The sequence below is a fragment of the Musca vetustissima genome, unplaced genomic scaffold (genome assembly GCF_032173495.1).
Source record: "Musca vetustissima isolate MV318-11 ecotype Yass unplaced genomic scaffold, APGP_CSIRO_Mvet_v1 utg36989, whole genome shotgun sequence".
Classification (NCBI taxonomy): Eukaryota; Metazoa; Arthropoda; class Insecta; order Diptera; family Muscidae; genus Musca; species Musca vetustissima.
Window position 1 is genome coordinate 38,045 of NW_026880183.1, and position 17,488 is coordinate 55,532.

A 17,488-nucleotide genomic window follows, 5' to 3' on the forward strand; every position below is an offset into this window, starting at 1 on the left:
AATATAGCGGTGTGTCTATTGGTGTTCTGACCAACCTGCATGTCTGAAAAAAAATATACAAAAACAAAAAAATCAGCAACCAATATCAACGGCATTCAATGCTAAGTTAATAACCCAGTTCTCTTCATGCCACGATGCCATTCCAAGTGTGAATATTTTTGTTGTTTATTTCATTTGGCAAATTCTCGGTTATTTCTTTGAAGAACAGAAAAGTTCGCTGAATGGATACCGTGTGTGACTGCCATGAAAGGCAATCCCCATAATGGCGATGGTGGTAGTGTTTTGTTGAGAAGAAAAACCAAAACGTCATTTTAGAACCTAGGCTTTACGAGGTGTTTCTTGAACCAAATTTCATTTCATTTGATTTATTATTTTTATTTGTTATTTATTTTTTATATTCTATTCAACTGATTTATTTACGCTGAAAATTCTATATGTTTTTTTTAGAACTGTTTTTCATAGAATAGCACAGATGTTCATTTGAAGATTTTTTGTTTGTTCTGCTATCGAACAATCGTGAAAATTTAAACAAATTGTCTTCAGGCCTAAGATCAGTGGTCATAAAAACAAATATTGTTAACAAATTAGTAAGATTTAATAGGTTTTTATATCATTTGTGAAAGGAAAACTCGAATATTTTATTTTTTGTGCTTGATTAATTATTAACGGTCACAAATATGGGCATGGCCATTGTCGGCCATTTAAGTTTAAGGGGACCAGAAGAAAGTCTTCATCTGGTCCAAGAAAGTCTTCCTCTGCTTCAGACAATTTTTATAAATTAATAAGTTGTCCTCAGGTCCAGACGAATTTTTTTCTATGGAGAAAAAGTCTTCCTCTTGTCCAGACGAATTTTTTCAATGGAGAAAATGTCTTCCTCTTATCCAGACGATTTTTTTGGGATAGGAAAAAATATTCCTCTGTTCAAGATACATTTTCTCTGGTTCAAACCATTTTGTTTTTCTACAGAAAATTTCTTTTCTTGTTTTTATTTCTATATTTCTCCATATAATATTAAAAACCACACACATACATATTGAATGTTCAAAATCTATTTGTTTTAACTTTTACTACTCTACTATGGCATCTTTATATAATTTCCCTTTAAATGGTGGTACCATTCTTATTGACAAAGCATTGTGTTGTCCCTGAAAAAAGAGTGGTAATTAAATTTGAAATAAAAAAGCAAATTATTAATTTACCCATCAGATATCTCGAAAATATTCCGAGGGACATATTTCAAATTCGAATTTTTACACAGCAAACCCCATCCGGTAATAGCTTTGTAATTTACCAAATTGATGTCATTATCATTATATTCCGGAATTTCGGTTGGATCCGGTTGCCGAATTTTTGCAAATTGTTCAGCTGAAAATAAATAAAGAAAGGAAAATATTAATTAACTTTAAGTAAATAAATTAATTTTCAATATTTTGGGTAAGATTCGTAACCCAAGATTTATATACCCAAGATATACCTTGTAATGAACAAATCGATTTCATTGGATGAGTTCTTCGCATAAATTAAGCCTGACAAAATCTTAAAATGCACTGAATAAATCAATATCATTTATATGCTATGTTTTTTGGCCTATACAACTAAGTTTGAGATCATATATTATGTAGCCAGAAGAGCTTGTAAAGCCTCGAAATATTTGTCATAGACTTAACATTTACTATACCGATCGTCATATCTTGACTAACTGAATCGATCTACCTGTCAGTCTATTATAATTTGTTGTCAAAATGCAAATCTGACCAATGATCAGTTGTATTATGGAAATGAAATCGAACGAAAACTGCATTTTGGTCTAGACGTTCTAGTGATCACAATTTATTTCCGAACTTTACGAACTTTTACACAGAGAGGGCGATATGATCAACGAATAATCATTGATGTTTTTTGATAATCCGTCATAATTATATATAGGCCTAGATTTTTATGTGAAATAGGCAAGGTTTTTCGAAGTATGTAGAAGTTGCAGGATATACATACATAACATAGCCCCAAAAGGTATTGGAGCTCTGCAATCGTTTATTCGAATGTATCTGAAATATCTAACAATTCAATATTGCTCCATGTTTTGACATAGCTCACATATAGAAGCCCGTCCCATTTAGGTATTTTGTTTGTCCAAACCCATGTTTTGTATACCAAATTATTACGGATTATTTTTAGTGCGTAATAATTTGGTATTCCAAGTTCTTTGATAATATCACATCCTGACAGACAATTTTGCAATGTATGTTATTGGCCATAACGGATTTTTAAACCATGTCTCATGTTGATCTATGTTTTGGCATTGCCCACCTACAAAGGCCCCTTTCAATTGAAGATATTTTTTTGGTCCTACTCACATTTTCCAAGTATAAACAAATTCTACGGATTTGATGTATTTCCCGTATAAGTGTTCCGACCTATTTTAGATATTTTGGACCCCCTCGAGCATTATGGGAAAAAGAGGAGAATCGACCTCATTTTCCAAAAGAAGTGGCTGTAAGTAACTATTGTGGTTGAAGATGAATTTTTAATGTAAGATAATTTTTTAAGTATCCTCCATATAAGGGTCCCAAACGTGTTTTAACCATGTACTTATGGTTTATTATTATTTTACTATTGACAATTTATCAAATCCCCCAAATAGCGACTTCGCTCCATTTCAGCATTTTGTAGGTTTTAGCATTATTTTTCAACTGAGGTCCCTCTAATTTAGTGTGGATTTTAGACAAATTTCTGGAGTTTTTCAAGGGTTGGAAATTTGTTTTTTTTCATGGACCCCATATATGTGTTGAAGATCCTTATTTTTAACATAAATGACAAAAATTTGGCATTCTGAATTCTTAGAGAGAGGCTTCTTGACAGAAAATTTTCAATATAATTTAACAATATGGTAATACCCTCAGCCGTAATCCTCTTTAATACGACAAAAATGTGCCTCATCAGTATATAGTATTATATGGATAATACTAGACAGCAAATTTTTCTGGATCAATCCACATTTGGACAATTTGAAATCGATTGTGAAATGTCCAACTCTCTTCTTGGCTGGTGCACACGATAATTCGCAAAGAAGTGCCATGTTTGATCTAAAGCTATATTCAGCATTGAAACCTCCCACATTCGTAAAGACATTATTCAGGGTGAGATGAAATAACTCCAACCAACTTCAGACTGTATTATGGAAATGAAATCGTTTCTAAGCCACTCGTCCGACAGCTGTTAAAATTATTCCAGTGACAGCTCAATATATTGTTTACAAGCGTACAAAAGCATTTTGGTGAGAAAAAAACGTTATTCGTGATGGAATTCAAGCATCATAGTGTGATTTCTTTATATTTGGCTGGAAAACCACAAGGGGCTATCGTTAGAGCACTCCAGCATTTAAATGTGAATAAATCTTTTGAGTCTTGTACAATCGCTCGTTATCGTGACACTGATAGCCCGACGTCAAGGAAGTGGATGGAAGAAAACATTAACAACAGTAGAAATGGTTCGAAAAGAAAAGAATCGACTTGATCGAAACCCACGTCGCAGTGGCCGAAAAATGGCTCGTGAGCTGAACATATCGCAATATTCCATTCTGCAAATAATGAAAAAACGAGCTCGGGGTAAAGCCATTGAAATTCCAAAAAGTGCAAGAACTTAAACCGCATCAGACAGAAAATAGACTCAGAAGAGCTCAAGAGTTGCATCGCTTTGCCAAAAGTTGTTAACTGGCGAATTTGTTTTTCTCCGATGAGAAAACATTCGTTGTCCAGCAGTTTGCAAACAAACAAAACGATCGTGTTTATTTGCCAAAGAGGTAACCTGAATAAGTGCACCTTCGGTTCCGCCATAAGAGCCGATGGTCGCTCTTCGCTCGTATTAATCGACAGAGGCATCAGAATAAATGCCGAATATTATCGCGAAAATATTCTGGAGGGTGTATTAAAGCCTTGGGCACGCAAATATTTTAGCCGCAAACCTTGGGCATTCCAACAGGACTCAGCACCATCGCACTCAGCACGCGCCACGCAAGAATGATTACAAAATGATGGCCACCAAAATCTCCGAATACAAATCCCTTGGACTATTGTGTCTGGAGTATTTTGGAAAGCAAGGTTGGCACTAAAAATACCAAAGTATCGATCATCTCTTTAGGCTATACAACATAAAATGTTCATCGTTTTGGTATAGCCTAACTGCAGCCCAATTTTCGGAATTTTCCTAGTCACATTTTCTAAACTGAGTGTATTTAGGCATTTATTTATTTATTTTTTTGTCAGCAATTTACCATGACACGAAGGAAGTTCGGCACAGTCGACCTTAACGACAAGTTTTCTTATTTGTAGTTAATTTTTTTAATCTGCCTTTCTTACGGGTTTTGTTATAAAACTTACATATATTTATGTAATTATATGAAGTTCTTAATTCGATTTATTGGTGCTTTAAACCACCCAGGTGTTTTGGGAATTTTGTTTACCAATGCATTGCAATGTAAGGAGGATATAGACTAAGAATTAAAAACTAAAATAATTTCAATGTTTCTCATACATATTAATGAGACATGATTTCGATCATGATAAAACATTATTAAGATATACTGAAATTCGAACAATGGCCACCAATACATGAGGGTCATGTATTGGTGGCCATTATAATTGGTTGAATTCAAATATACAGTATTGAACTGTTCACTAATATTAGACAAATTTACTTTTAAAGACTGGGAAATTTGCACTACCAAACTCCTGAATTCAAAATGCATTTGGTCAATGTTGCTGTATAATTTATTGAAAATCTACATTAATGTTGAAATTGAAAGAGAAACATGTTAATTATTTTAAATGACCATAGATACACAGATTTTGACTTATTTGCAACTATTTTGCTTGACCACCTGTTTGTAGGTATGTACGTAGGTGCAATTGTGTATCGTCATCTAAATATTTATCGTTATTTGTGTAGTAATATTGAAACACTGCAGAGAGAGAATGGAATCGCGGATGTTATGTAGATACAAAAATCAATGTTGATGGGTGTAAGGTCTCCACGTACATGTGGAGTACACGCCGAGTGACTGACAGCTAGACCAAACATGACAAACGACGATAGTGGCTGGTGAACGCAAAAGTGACACAATTGAATTGAAAAATGTATTGGCGTCAATATCGTTTCAGTGTCACTTTGCCTGAAGCATGCATGCATACAAAGTTACACAGATCTCACACATATTTGTCGGTTCACAAAAATCAATGAAACGAAACAAAATAATTGGAACAATTAGAGCAGTGTGTATTAGGGTGGTTCAATACGTGTTTATAGTCATCAATGATTTTTGCTAAATGTTCTTAATTTAACAGTTTATTTATATCCTCCACCATAAGTTGGAGTGTAATTAAATTAAGCATTCCGTTGATAACATCTCAAAATATTCGAGAGGAGGTCCTATAACTAATATATTGTAGTAGAATAGAATATGGAGCCAAGCTATTGTAAATAATAACCGGACTACTTCACTGTCAATACCAAATAATTACGATCATTGAAACACAACTATGTATGTATACTAGATTTAAGAATAATGGAAGATGAAATAAAGAAAGGACGCCATTCAGTATTGAGCGATTGAAAATACAATATATATTGGTTTGGGGAAAAAGAAATCCATTCTTTTTTCGGCAGAAAATGTTATCGACATCGGAGAAATGATCAAAATGGACCGGCATGTTAGCAGTCATAACATCGCCTACGAGCTAAAAATTTAGCTCAATTCAAAAAGAAGATCAATGTTTGGGTGCCACACCAATTAACAGAAAAGGATGAATCGGATGAATCGAATTTCCATCTGCGAAGCCTTGGCCAAACGGATTGAGATAGACCCATTTCTTAAACGGATGGTGACTGAAGATGAGAAATGGATCACATACAATAACCCTGTACGAAAACGATTGTGATCAATGAGCGGTGAAGCTTCTCAAACGATGGCCAATCCAGGACAAACGGCCAGGAAGGTTCTGCTATGCATTTTGTGGGACTGGAAGGGGTTATTTATTATGAGTTGCTTTCATATGGCCAAACGCTAAATTCTGATCTCTACTCTCAACAACTGGGTCATTTGAAGATAGCAATTGACCAGAAACTGCCAGAATTTACCAACAGGAGAGTTGTCGTGTTCCATCAGGACAACGCTAGACCACACACATCTACAGTGACTCGCCAGAAACTTCGGAAGCTTAATTGGGAAGTTTTTATGCATCCGCCATACAGTCCGGTCATGGCACCAACAGCCTGTAATTTTGTCTTCAGGATATAAAGAGGCTGACATACGTCTATAAAGTTTCCGCGCACGTTTTGGTATTTTGAAGGTTTTAGCTACATTTTCCCACCAACGTGGATGTAAATTGGTAACCGGTTTTTAGGAGCCAGGCATGCATATTTACAGAAAATTTTAAATGTTGGTTTATGTTTTTTAAGATTTTTTTGGGCATTGCTTATTTTTGAGGCTGATATACATTTATGCCGAAAGTCATAAATATATATAGGTGTTTTGACATATGTTCCGGTTATTAAGGTCCTGTCACATTGTTAATATTTTGAAGAATTTATCCAAATTTTCTCACCAACGTGACTGATTCAAAGAATATTAATATGTTATTTTAATCGAATGTTTTATTCTACTAAAGTATCTGTGGCTGGATGCATTTGAAATTCCAGGTTCTTGAAGCGGTAAACAATTTGTTGATATATGTCCATATATATAGGTTCCGCAACATTTTCAGTATTTTAAATTTCTCCATCGAAGTGGCAGTAATTTTGCATTTGAGTTTTCGTAAGGTGAAAAAAATTGAGCAGAATATCTTCAATATAGGTTAATGTTTTGGCGTGGCACCCATATAAGGAAGGGACCGCCTAATTTTCGGTATTTTGATGATTTGAGCCAAATTTTTTTTTACCAAAGTGGTTGTAATTTGGCGTTATGAAATGCCTGTACATTAAAGTTTCTAGTACAATTAGTATCGGGTGAAGGAATAAAGCTCGAATGCAAAAAAAAAATAGTTTAGACCGTGTAGTTTATCGAAGAAGAGTTAAATTTAACGAAAGTTGATCGAGGATGAAACAATGGTAGCTTTCGGAGAGAGTCGAAAAAGGGGTCTTCGAAGACCCAGACGATACTAGATTTATACTTTCTAGCCATATTCCCGTAATTGGTTTTGAGCTGGTAAAATGTTAAGGGATACATTTAACGGATCACATCGGTTACTCCATTATCTTCATATGAAATAATAAAATGTTCAACACTTTGACATATTGTGGGGAAGGGCTGAATCCCATTCTCGAACTTAATATATTCCACTCCAGAAGAATTGGACCGAAAGGTCTCATCTTTAGACAAAGTGAGGTTTAAATCGGATACTCAAGACAACATTAATCGAATCAAACTGGAAAAAAATGCGCAAAAGACCGACACGCCTGGAAATCTTTTTTAAGCTCGGCTTGTGGAACGATTAAGATTAAAACATTAACCAAATTTTGACCCCTTGTAGGGAGGTTACCAGAAGGAGTGGACAGAAAGATCTCACATTCAAATATTATAAAGGTTTGGTTAAAATACTAGTGTGTGCAAGCTTTGGTTATAATCAGATGCTTTGTTCGCATTATATTATAACATTTATTTTCAGCAAAATTTTGACCAGAACGAGTAGACAGACACTTTCCATCTTCGAAGAAATATTAAGATGTGAAAAGTATGTATGAAATCGTTTACTCCCAGCCTGACGGACTATCGAACAGTTGTATTCAATTATCTGAAACGGTTTTGGCGCAAAGAAACGTGGGGTTTAAAATCGATGAGGTACGTAACAAAGTGTAACCATAATGCTGAGGGTATAAATACCAGTAAGCCGAGTAGTATAGTCTGAAGTCAGACAATGATATGATACCCTACAAAACTATCAACTGAACTTTTACTTTCTGCAGAGCTTGATCCCGAGCCTTGGCAAAATTTCCTGATATTTATATTTTCCTGTATGGCAATGGTTATATTAAATCATATAATAATATGTAGCCCTGTACAAATTTCAAAATGTTTTCCATATCTCTCCTATAACATATAATGAATTTTAGATCAGATTAAATATAAGTCATCCCTTGCAACTTTTCGGGATCGAGTCTTCCTGGTGTGAACTTGCACGCCATAGAATACACATTTTATCACTTGCACACAAAAATCTTGATCCAGTACACCCAAAATATCGACCGATAATCATCATACTAGTCATGTTTATTCTTTGACCAGATTTCCTTCTCCAATTAAAATTTCGTGACATTCGGATCATAATTGTGAACTCTGAAGTGATCAGGACACAGATAAACATAACGTTAAATCTATCGTTGGAAACGACAGAAGGAAAAAAGAACATGTGTCTCACCAGGTTAATTTGTTCTCATAGCTGAACAGCGTTGATCTAGAACCAATATTTCGCAGCCTTACAAACTCTTGTGTCATAGTACACAACTATTGGGTTATAAAAAATATATTTTTTGAAACCGAAATTAAGGAGGAAACCCTTAGCGACTTTTAGTATATAATTCATAACGAAAGGTTGTAATCACTCGAAGTATTTGTTAAACTTCGAACTTTTAGTATCGTATTTAGTATTGAGAACCATATAATATTTGAGCTTTACAAATTTTAAATATTATAATTTGTGTTCCAGAGAACTTCTGCTGACAACAAATATTGGTACCGTTCATATTTTTTTTTTTTTTTTTTTTTTTTTTGTGGAGCTCCCATAAAGCAGAGCAGTCTTATTAGAAAAACATAATATGTACCCTATTTATTCTCCAACGAGATTTATTTGAAAAATGTATTCCCTATGCTTTCTTACCCTAATTATCAGAATCAATTAACCTAAATTTTTACAAACAAATAAATTCATTACACATCCTAAATAACTCTAATCCGGGTGTTTTTTAACGCTCATACACTTACGGGTATTATAATAACATTTGACACGAAATTTTATAGGAATAAATTCCGTTCGTTTATATTACACTTTAAATGAATATTTACTCCAATTAATTGACTATTAACTTGGTGTAGTGTTCGTTGCCGTGCCAGCAAAGTTTCTTGTCTATTCGTTCGGTGTTCAGAAGAGAAAAAGAAGCCATCATTTGAGCCACCTGTGTTGTTGGTTGGGTCACATTAACAAATGTGTGAATGTAGAGCTGTTGCATTCTCTGCCGTTCGTCGTCGTTTACAGTATATTCTTTGCTTGTTCTGTCTGTCTATCTCTTAGCTAGTCGTCATTCATTCATTAACTAAATCTTTGATATAGCCAAGAAATAAATAACCATCAAAGCAATCGCAAATACACAAGCGAGTACACACACATACGAGTATTACTCATTGGTACGACTGTCGATGTCAACCAAAAACTTTCATGGCAAAATTGTTACAATTTTGTTACCATTTGTTGGGTTCACGAAATGAAGACAAGAACCGCAACGTTCGTTGTTATTATTATTTATTCGATTGTGATAAACGTGTCTAGGGCACAGTGTGGTATATTTTGGAATAAATTTTAATATAAATTGTAGTATTAGAAGGGGTTAATAAGAGTCCCTTAAAATTATATGTAGTTCGAGCTGCCTTATTCAAATTAAAATTGTGTGTCTACCCACAACTGGTTTTTAGTTTCGATGCTCATATCTTACCAAATTTGTGTAAGATCGACTCTAAATTGTATTATTTTTTTAATTTTCGAGTTTCTGTATTCCCTTGTATCACAGATTTTGGAGTATCACAGATTTTGATGTTATGTTATAAAATCTTAAGCCCTTCTTTATATTCACAACCTCTATATATGTGGGCAGGGCCGGCTGTTTATTAAAAAAAAGAATTTGTTCCATTTGATCTCATAAATATTAATCGTAAATAACCGAAAACCAGTGAGCGCAGCAGTATAGTCGGACGGGCCGACCATATGATACCATACACAACTTCCACGAAAATCTAATTTTCTATAGTTCGATATTCTAAGCTTGGGCAATATTTAGCGATATTTGTACCCTCTTGACCGACTAGACGTCTACAAATATTACTAATATTCAGTACAGCTCTTCTAATTACTTGTCCAGATCCCCTTCACCGTGGGTTGTGTTGTGATGTCCGGCTTTCAATAGTGGCCTATAAATCGACTCAAAAAAAAAACAAAAAAATTGAGTTTTCGGGTCACTTCATCCAAATATTATTATCTGATCATCACCGAAAATTATAGGCGTTGTCCATGACCATACCTGGAAAATTTCAAAGCGATCCGCGATATATTTCCGCCTTCTAGTGTGGTAATGCGTTACTAAATAATATATGAATACGTAAGGACCTGTAAATATTTAAGTGTAACTCCCACATCCGAGTACATACGACAATGCAATTGGTATCAATATAAAGGTAAACCACTCCTCTTGGATATACTATCAACTTCTCGTGTCTAAGTCCTTCAGGACTAAATATATACTCCATAGAATACAAATTTTGTCATTTTCCACACAAAAGTCTGGGTCCATTTGACCCGCTAAATATTGACCAATCTTTATCAAAATAGGCATGCTTATTCTTTGGCCCGATCCCCGTCTCCATGCAAAAATTCGCGGTGTTTGGGTCGTAATTGCGGCCTCTGGAGCGACAAGAAAAATCAACAAAAATAAAGTTTTTGGTCCATTTCATCCCCTAAATATTAAACGATCTTTTCCAAAAACAATAGGGGTCTTCATTAGCCAGAACCCATCCTACATTTAAAATTTCGTGAAGATTGGTTCATAACTGTGGCCTGTATCGTGTTTACAAAATATAATGGACAGACGGACGGACACACATGTCTAGATCGACTCAGCTAGGCGAGATATGACGGTCGGTATACTTAAAGGTGGGTCTAGGACCTATATTTCGCGGCGTTACAAACTTTTGGGCCTGCACAAATCTATAATACCCTGACAACATAGTTGTGTAGGGTATAACTATAGGTGTAATCCCTGGACTTCTTTCAGAACTTTCTAAGGATCGGCGCAACATTTAAAAGTGATATAATGTTTAAATTAAATAGAGACATGGCATGTAGACCCCTGTAAATATTTAAATATAACTGTCAAATCTGAGTACACACATTACTATAATTGGTATCAGTTTGAAAGTTCACCACACCTCTTTGATACGCTGTGAACTTATTCGGACAAAATTATTGGTCATCATCAAAGTAGCTATACTTATTTGTTGACCAGGTACCAAGATTTTATACAGATTTGTCCAATCGAACCCGAAAGTTTTCAATATAGGGTCATACTTTTGCAAAGCTTCCATAGAATGGCCTTGCGTAATTGTATTAGTCTTAGTCACATGGTGCACTCGATGTGGCTATAATAATGAATTTTGATTTTGATGATTAAAATGCATTTAACTGAAACATTTCAAAATTTAGAAAATATATAAAAATATTTTTTTAACGGAAGGGCGACGAAGCCTTTATAGGAAATGTTAAGGACAAGAGAGTTGACAGCCCTTAATATTTTATGATATATGGTTATGCTAAAGAATCAGGGGATCATTCAGTGACCCCACCATGTTCATTACCAACTAGTGACGGGTCAGAGATTCTTTATGGGTGAGCTGAGGGTCGGAAATTCTTAATGGAGAAGTTGAAAGGTTAAGCGGCCTTTATACACGAGTTAAATGAGATACATACGAATATATATTATACTATTTGAAGAGATATGTAATCGCTGTAAAATCAACTGAAGATCGATGAGTCTTTATCAAGGGCTTTTGCAGAGTAAAAATCCATTTGTTAAAAAGTTATTTTTGAGATTTTCTATAAACGAGTTCAAGTGGTCCAAGAGGTAGTCTACATAAACGATATGGATGACTAAGAGTATATAGAGCGTTTGGGAGTCCTCTGAAAAAAAACCTTCCACAGCATTTGTATAGCCATCTATGGAAGCACGAAGACCTTTGACAAGTCCTTTATTATCTGAGGACCTTCCAGAGGTCTTCCACTAATCAGATCTCCGGTAAATACCATACCATTGACCATATATACCATACCATGGACCATATAATTTTGCATAACCAAATCGCAAACTGGCTGTCATATGTCCTCGATAACCTCGTAAATTCTATCGTTGAGGTTTTGAATTACGTCGGCATTTTAGAGTAGACCTTATCACTTCCGCTGCCGCAAACGAAGATGTCGCAACGTGTTAGTTTTCGTATGACCCGCATGCTACGTTACCCCAAATATTCCATATTTTTGGATTTTAAGATCAGTTTTCAATATATAATGTAGTATTTGGTTCTTATTGGCTAAAAATCTCTACCAAAATTTAGCAATATTAGCTCAGTTTTAAATCCGATCCCATGTCATTATTAGTAGATACTTTGAGAATTTCGTACATGTTTTTTAACCGAATTGCGCTTAATTTGTGTACTTTTGTAATACTTTTTTTTCCAAAAAAATCGAAATTTCAAATATAGGTTCACCCAAATCCAAATTTAGTGCCAGTTAGTACCCAATAAATTTCAATAAGTACAATCAAAAGTACGAATTTCCAAAACTTTCCAAATGTCACAATCTTAATTCCAAATTTCAGGATTCCATCTCCAAATTTAGTACCATATAGTACACATAGGTACAAATTTCCATTACTACCTACATCATGCAATCCTATGGAAATCTATTACCCAATTTCAGGATTCCATCTTTATCGGTTCACCCAAAATTAAAATTGTACCAAATTTAATACACATAAATACTAATTTCCAAACACAAACCACATTCCACACCCTAAAAATAGTCTAAATTCCAAATTTTAGGATTTCAGCTCTGTTGGTTCACTTAAACCCATAACTACAAATTTCCAAAACTACACCCATTCCCCAATCCCACACTTCAACAGTAATTTTAATCCCAAATCCCAGAAGAAAGAAATTTTATTTGGCACTTTTATTCTTCCAGATCTATCGGTTTACCCTAAATGCAAATTGTACTAAATTTAGTACCATTAAGTACAAATAAGTACGAATTTCCAAAACTATTTACATAACTCAATTCGACACTCCAATAGTCTATTTCATCTGTAAATCCAAATTGTATTAAATTTAGTACCGTTTATACCCATAAGTACAAATTTCCAAAACTATATCCATACCTCCAATTCCACACACCAACAGTAATCCAAATTTCAGTGTTCCAGCTCTATCGGTTCACACAAATCCCAATTGTACCAAATATAGTACCATTTTGTAATCTCAGTACACATAAATACAAATTTCCAAAACTACATACATCCTACATCACTATCTTACACTCCAACGGTAATGTCAGTTTCAAATTTTAGGATTCCAGCTTCTCCAAATTAAAATTGTACCAAATTTAGCGCCGCTTAGTACTTTTCGTGTACATGAGTACACGCTTTCAAAACCACCTCCATATATCGACCCTACCTTACCAAACCTTAATTCCAAATTTCATGTTTTTGGCTTATACAACCACATGCCAAATTTAGTACATTTTAGTACTTTTCCGATACTTATAGTTCGAATGTCCAAAAATCCTTTGCTACATCTCTTCTACACTCCATCAGTGACCCATCCTTATCTGACACCTTTGGACCAAGAGTGACCCTCACCCCAAACTGTTTTGTGGGGGCGTTGATGAATCGTTAAGTTAGTGGCAGTAAGTCAGCCAATCACTTTACTCTTTACCTCACTTTATAGACAGATAAACATAAACCATTTCAAAATGTCAATGTCTAGCATAATATAAATATATAATAAATATGCTCTTGTATTTATTGGAAACACTGTGCCTAGCAAGTCATTTCGATCAAAACCCCCCTGTTTAATTAAAAAATAATAATAAAAAAATGTTACTTTGCAAAAAGGCCATAAAATACGCATTTCGTCAAAACGAATGGCCCCAAACAAACACACACGTTGGCACAAACACACACACACGAACACAATTCAATACCCAGTCAGTCAGTACACAACAATTCATAAATTTATTTGAAAATTAAGATTTCGTTTTTATTTGCAAAAAAAAATACTATTTTTTATTAGCGTTTTAAGCAAAACACAAACAACGAGTCATCCTAGTCAACAAGAGGTACGTACATATGCACCGTTTACATACATTCGCACATCTGATAATGCGTTTTTTTAACCTCAGAGAGATGTGTTTTTTTAGCAACATTGTCATGTCACGTTATACTTCGATAGTAGTTACCTCTCCGATCAAAAATTATTGTATTTTAAGCTTTACATTGGCCGCTCAATACACTCGAGAATTGATGCCAAATTGCAATGTGGATTCATGTTGTGTGCGGAGGTTTCAAAAACATCAACAGTGATTTACAACCTCAGGTTGTTACAGTTTTTATATGTTGGTACATATGTTTTATATTTAATTTTAGTTTTTGTAATATTGGCTAAAATTTTATTTATTTCATTAATGTTTTTTTTTTCAAAATTTAATGGATGACAGCACTCAGACAACCATCCAAAGACATTGCCATCTTCATCGTCATGCTCTTCGTTGCCGTGTCTTTGAATATTTCGAGATTACAACAAATTTATGTGAGTCAAACACATTCGACAGCGTTCATCATTGATTATTATATTAAACTGGTTTTTATTTTGTTTTTTTTTTTTTCAAATTCTAATGACATTCTACAGATGGTTGGCATTTTACCGAATACAAATTTAGCATGAAATTTTTACACATTTGTGTGTGGAAAGAAAAACGAAATACATACTAAGCGTTGCTAAACGTTAAACATACAGTGAGTGTCAAAAAATAATTTGTAAAATACTTGAAATTTTAACTTAGACTCGGTACGCTATACTAAATTTCCTTTGGGAATTTGTACATCATTTAAAGGAAATCGAATGAAATTGAATGAAACTTGGAGTAGTTTAAGATAAGAGTTTAAAATCCCACATGCAATTCTAATAAGACAGTTGTTGTTAAGATTTTAAAGAATGCATAGAATGGTAATTACCATTTATAAACATCTCTACAGATCAAATTCTATTATTAAGGGGACACCCCCCATTCTCGGGGTCAACATTTTTTTATTTAATTCGAATCTACACTAATTCAAGAATGCCCCTACAAAATTTCAAATGGAAATCTCAAGAACTCTTGAAGATATAGCCGATTTATTGGGTCTCATGCATAAAACGTGAGCTTGAGCTCGGACTCGATTTTTTGAGTAAAAGGTGCTTGTCGTATGCATTATAAAATTTGATGTATTTGCTTTTACTCACTGCTCACGTTTGATCTCTTTTTGCTCAGTTTGAACTTAGAAATTGATGTTGGATGAGATTGTTGTCATTTTCATATGCATAAAAAGAAGCTTTTGCTTACTTTTGTGAGCTCTTGCTTAACATTTGTTGAGCATGCCTCTTAGTTGACTCGCGTACACTAAATGGAATAATTATCAGTGATTGTGAACATAATTTATCACAGAAAATGATTTTGGAAAAATATTCCATGAATATTTTGTGTTGAAGCTTGACAATAACCCCCAAACATAAACCAAAACATGTCAACGATTGGTTGCGGCAGTCTAAAACCCGGATTTTATGATAGCCAACACAATCATCAGATCTTCACCCTATAGAAAAATCTTTGGATCATCATCATTAGCAAAATTCAAAGGGATTCACTAACAAACAAAATAACCTCTTCCCAAAGGTTCAGGATGTGAGGAATATCAAAGGATCAAATTTTGGATCGTATAGTTTCAATATCTCGTAGGTGTAATAAAAAATAACGGTTTTTCTGTCGATTACTAGTTAAATCTCCTTATTTATATTCTTAAAACAAACTTTCTCAATAATTTAATTTTCAAAAAAAAGTTACGGGTCATTAATACAGTTTGCAATTTTAGTTTCTTTAGTTTTGGCTACCAGTGCATATATTTTATGCGGTCTCAGGTGAATATTTCGAGATGTTATAAACGGAATGAAAAATTGAGGAATATTAGCCAAGTATTTGCAAATATTCGGGTTTCAACAGGCGGGTATGGATATAATTGATTTAGATCAGGAAAATACCTATAATTTAGGAGGTCTTCGACAAATATTTCAATGTGTGGCGTATATGTACTCCGCCTTATGGTGCGGATAATAATAATAATAATAATTTGTTCATTTCTTTGACACTTGGTAACTGACTTTTTTCAAGTAAAGAAGAAGTTTGATCTCAATTTGCTCAAGTATTTGCAATTGGTTTGAACTCATTTTTATGCATACGAAATTGAGCAAAAGCAGTTGCTGTTCGATCTAACTCAACTTACTTGACTCAACTCATCGCTTTTGCTCGTTTTTATGCATGAGACCCATTGTGTCAGCATCAAGTGACGGCTAAAGGGCTTCTCAAACTTTAAACGCGTTTTTCTCTTTTGCGAATGACGCGCACGATAACTCAAAAACTAATAACCCAATCGGTTCCAAAGATCCATAGTAAAAAGGCTTAATAAGCAGGAGAGAAAGTACTGGCGATTTAATCGAAGGTCCAGTAGTTAAACGCCTTATATGCCCATTTGACGAAAAAAATACCCTTCCGGACAGTATGTCTACTTAAGGAATGGGTAAGCGTTATTAAAGACGGATTGGAAGTACTGAAATAACTTGCATCCTAGATTAAGAATGAACAAATAAATTCGAAACTGGACCAGATTACTCGAATGTATGAAACCATTTTAAAGAAAGTGGGTGGCATCAAGCGGTATTATCTGAAATTCCAGAATGTATGATTTTGTATTGGAGGAAATATACAATGGAGCAGATGTGTAGGTGTGGAGTTCTCTGAAGATATATTCTTTTAAATTAAATAGAATGTTCCAAATATGCTCCGATATTTTGAATGAACTGAAATAAAAGTACTGATTAGCAAATGTTCAGTGGTAGGAAGACCACTGGAGAAAACACATGAATTAGAACCAGAAGTCTATGAAGAGCAGGAATAAAAAGAACCAAGGTCTAAGAAGATATTTTAATGGGGAAAAGCGGGGCGTCACATAAATGATAACTAAATGTTGTCTCCAAGAAGTTGTATGAAGCCTGTTGAAGTAACTAGAAGCGGGGTAGATTACGGATAAGTAAATGAAAAGTTTAAAAATTAAAGTCGACTTTTGATCTTTGAGGAAACCGCTAAGTAGATTTTTCCAAAACGGCTTTCGATTTTCTTCACAAATACTTGATTAATTATCACAAAACCCAAATTACTCAAAAATTACACATTCCAGAACTTTATATTATCTGTTGACTTACATTGCTTTAGATTTGTATAATAATGTATGAGTAAATATAAGAAATCACCACAAAGGATCAATATATTTACTTTGCGAGTGGTCAACATGCCTTGAACAGAAATTTAATTTGTCAGCTCTGCTTGCCAGCCGTCTAAATTTTAACCCATATTTACATTTTTATATGGTTAATCTC

General features: G+C 34.2%; 1 long non-coding RNA gene across 1 annotated transcript; it reads left to right on the forward strand.

Moving 5' to 3' along the window:
* The first annotated feature begins 3,187 nt into the window (after positions 1 to 3,187).
* LOC133325619 (uncharacterized) lies at positions 3,188 to 3,661 on the forward strand. Its single transcript, XR_009754167.1, has 2 exons — positions 3,188 to 3,248; positions 3,280 to 3,661. It is a non-coding gene; the product is annotated as an uncharacterized LOC133325619 (long non-coding RNA).
* Positions 3,662 to 17,488: the final 13,827 nt, after the last annotated feature.